Source organism: Rhinopithecus roxellana, chromosome 10 (genome assembly GCF_007565055.1).
Source record: "Rhinopithecus roxellana isolate Shanxi Qingling chromosome 10, ASM756505v1, whole genome shotgun sequence".
In the NCBI taxonomy this organism is placed as follows: Eukaryota; Metazoa; Chordata; class Mammalia; order Primates; family Cercopithecidae; genus Rhinopithecus; species Rhinopithecus roxellana.
The window spans coordinates 40,725,673-40,729,819 of NC_044558.1; the positions used below are offsets into that span (position 1 = coordinate 40,725,673).

Genomic DNA, 4,147 nt, shown 5'->3' on the forward strand with positions numbered 1-4,147 from the left:
AACTGGGTGAAGGGTCTAAGGGTACTCTCTGCACTATCTTACAACTTTTGCACAACTATAAATTATTCCAAAGTAAACAGTTGATTTTTTCAAACTTATAACCAAAAATATAATTACTCATTTAATCAATATACTACCTTAAAGCCAAAAAGTGGCAAACACTGGAAAACACTGAAAAATATTTGACAAATAGAGTAAGATATACAAGAGAACACTACTAAAGAAAAGTCAGCTTTGGAAGCCAAAGTTAAAACAGAACACTCAGACTTTGTTCCCTCCCTCTTACCTCATGCAAAGGGGGAGAAACGACTCCTCCTAGTATTCAATACTCTATATGGTAAGGTTTATTCTCTAGTAAGAAACTATGGAAATAATCTCCAAAAGTATAGCCTTGATCCTAACCCTACAGCCGTTGTTGGGTCCCCAGGAAAAAAATTTTGAACCGCTGGCAATTTTTTTTCAGGTCACGGGTCACTAGCTTTTGCAAATACAATCTATAAAGTATAGATTGTATTGTTCTTTCAAACGCAAATATTCCAAACACCATTTTAACTTATAAAATTTCCAGAAATTCTTCAAAATGATAATGGGCCTAATTATCATGTGTTTTCTTTTCTGACCCAATCACATGCTATACTTGCTAGTCTGTGACTAGGGCAGAGAGAGAAATTCTCATCCCAGTTGCACCAGACAGGATTGTGTAGGAGATTGGGTTTGCAGCTGCAATATGGTAAGGAAAAGTAGCAGTGGCCACTAGTCAGAGCTGTCTGGAGACCAGGTTTTGTATGACTTACGTATTCTGCAATTCAAAACAACAGAGGCTGGGCACAGTGGCTCAAACCTTTGATCCCAGCACTTTGGGAGATGGAGGTGAGGAGGTTTTGCTTGAGCCCAGGAGTTCAAGACCAGCCTGGGCAACATAGAGAGATGCCATCTCTCCAAAAAATAAAAAAATAAAAATAAAAATATATATGTATATATACACACACACATACACACACACACACAAACAAAAACAACGGAGAGAGAAATAGGGAGGAAGGGAAGAAAGAGAAAAAGCAATATGTAATCTTAATACCATATAATCATAATTACAAACACCATTGTTTACTGAATGCATCCTCAATGTCAGTGCTAGATGTTGTATATCAGCTGTCTGGTCTGATTCTTGAAATAACTGAACGAGAAGAGTATAATTATTTTCCCCATGTTGTAGATGGTGTCTGAAAGAGATTGCATAACTTGTCTGTCTGTGGCAGAACTACAGCTGGAACTGTGGCACTAAATCAAATAATCTTTCTAGTAAGGAAAAGTGGTCTTTCTCAGAGGTCTACTCTCCATTTAAACCCATTTTTCTAATAACACACTAAACTTGTCATCATCAAAAACAAACAAAAAAAGTCAAAAGATTTGGACACTTGATCAAAGAGTATATGCAGATGTCAAAGAAGAAATATATAAACAGATACATAACATTAGTCATCAAGGAACTGCAGATTAAAACCACATGAGATACCATCACACATTCACTAGAATTGCTAAAATAGAAAGGATCATTGGCAAGAATTGATGAGGATGTAGAGCAACTGAAACGCTGGTTCATTGCTGGCGGGAATGCAAAATCGCACAACCAACTTAGCAAAAGATTTTGCAGTTCCTTAAAAGGTTAAAAACACACCTACCATACAACCTAGTCACTTTACTTTTAAGAATATGGAAGTCCATACCAGGATTTACCCATAAATGCTCATAGTAGCTTTGTTTGTAGTAGCCAAAAACTGAAAACAATCTAAACGTCTATCAGCAAATGAGTGTATGAAAGAATTGTTCTAAGTTAATACACCAGAATATTACTCTAATAAAAAAGGAATGAATTACTGATACATGCAAAAACATAGATACTCTCAAAAGCATTATGCTAAGTGAAAAAGTGGACCCAGAAGACTATATTCAATATTCTTCTATTTATATAAAATTATAGAAAAGACAAAACTAGAGTTATGGAAAGCACTAGTTCCAATCAGTAGATTCCAAGGGCTGGGTAATGGGAGAGGAGATTCTGCAAGGGTACAAGAGAAATTTAGGTGGGGGATGGAAATGTTTTACACCTTGATTGGAATAGTGGTTAAATAGGTGTATGCATATGTCAACATTCATGGAGTCGTCCACTTAAAATTGACAATTTTAACTGTACGTAAAGTATTTCTTTAAAAAGTAAGTTACATGGTTGAAAAGACTCAACAAGTAACTAAAAAGTGGCTGTCAAAATGAATTGCTAATTAGACAATTATGAAAGATTAATAAATATAAAAATTTGGGGAAAATTTATACCCACATAAAATAAATTTGCATAAACCTTTAAATTCCTAACACAATTTAGAGAAATCAGAACTGGAAGTCAGCAATGTTGTGTTATGGGTGGAAGATGAAAGAAAAATTATTCTAAACTCTATTTGATGTACTGGTAAAATAAGACTTTGGGCCTATATTACAAAATTTGGTGGGAAAATATCCACTAAGTGTTTTAAATTTATAAAATACTTAACATATATCCTAGTTTTTATGATTCCCTACCTCATCCCCTATTTCGACCAGCTATTAATCCATATCATAGCAGCTAAGGGGCTTCTACTGAACCATTTTTCTCTGAGACTCTATAGCCTTCTTCTTCCCTCTACCTGGACCCCTTGACTGCCACCTCTGTTGCTAGTCTTGTTAAGGTTTCTACCACCAGCAGACAGGCAAAAGAGATCAAGAAACTGCAACCCAAACCTTTAGGATGCCACAATGTTGGCTTATTATGTCTTCCTGGCTTTTTCAGGGATTTTTAGGTTGAAAGAAAAAAACAAAAACAAAAACAGCAAAACCCCCACCATAACCACTACTCCAATTAGATCAAATTATGAGTAGGATTGTCAAAAGCTCAGCTGGGCCTCAAGAGAACAGGAAAATGGTCTACACAATTGGGTCTCCCAAGAACTTATCAGACAGCTTCTCTCTCTGCCTCTCATTCTTCTGTGGTCATGTGGTCTTGATTATCTCACCCAAAGCTGCTACATTCTCTAACTTTTCTCATGATTGGCTTTTTCTGCTTATAAAACTGGACGTATACAGTTGAAAATGGCCACCAGCCCTAAGGCCACATCAGCTTAGAGCTCAGTGCCCATACCTATCTAACTAAGTTTCTCTATCTCTTAGATCCAGTTCTTCAGAGAGAATCAAATTGACATTTTTTGGGTTAGCTGAGTCTGGGGATCAGGGATTACTTATGTAAACAGCGCTGTTGGACAGGCAGCTTCATGGGCTTGTGACCTGTGCAGTTGCCCAGGGTCCTGGGCTCAGAAAAGATCTGCATACTCAGTTTAATGTTCAGCTCTCACTATAATGAAATTCTTAATTTTGGAACAAAGGGCGCTGCATTTTCACTTTACACAGGGCCCCATAAATTATGGACCTGATTCTGCTGATATGGGGCAAGACTCAGTGGTATAGGCAGATTTTCTTATCAGAAGATATTGGCAGATAGGGAATATTTGGTATATTTATAGTCTTGGTTTTCATAACCAGGCTTCTCTCTATTTTGTACTCATATCCTTGCTTAGTACTTCATTTGTCTAATAGGCAAATTAGGAACAAATTGGCTACTAATAGGTGCTAACATCTGTTCTAGGCATTGGAAGTATTTGGTGTACAAGACATAGTTTATTCTGTCATGAACTTAGTGACAAGCCAAGTTACTCAGTCCTAGAGTTACGACTTTGCTCAATTCCTTCTCAAAAAACTGACATTCTGCCCATAACTTCTTTCCTGAAGCTTCCTGTCTGCTCTAGTTATTACTCAGGCAGCGTAACTGAAAAGCATGCTGAGACCTTAGTGGCAGAGACTGGTAGGGAAAAGAAGCTGGTAATAGGATTAGTGGATTTGCCAGACTGAAGTCTATTTTTTTTTGGGCCTCACTTTAACCACACTGAGTCCCTATAGACTAGTCAGCAGTCTAATATGGTAAGTCCAAAAGGTATAGTAAGCTTGCTTCCAGCTGTCATTAATACTCAAGTTAGTTTTATCTGATAGGAAGTGGGAGTCCAAAGCCAGGGAGTAATAAAACACATTCGATGGCGAGTGATGATGAGCATTTTTTCATGTGTCT

General features: G+C 37.1%; 1 pseudogene; it reads right to left on the reverse strand.

Annotated features, from left to right (window-relative positions):
* Window positions 1-256: 256 nt before the first annotated feature.
* Window positions 257-393, reverse strand: LOC115900241 (annotated as a pseudogene).
* Between the last annotated feature and the right edge of the window lie 3,754 nt (window positions 394-4,147).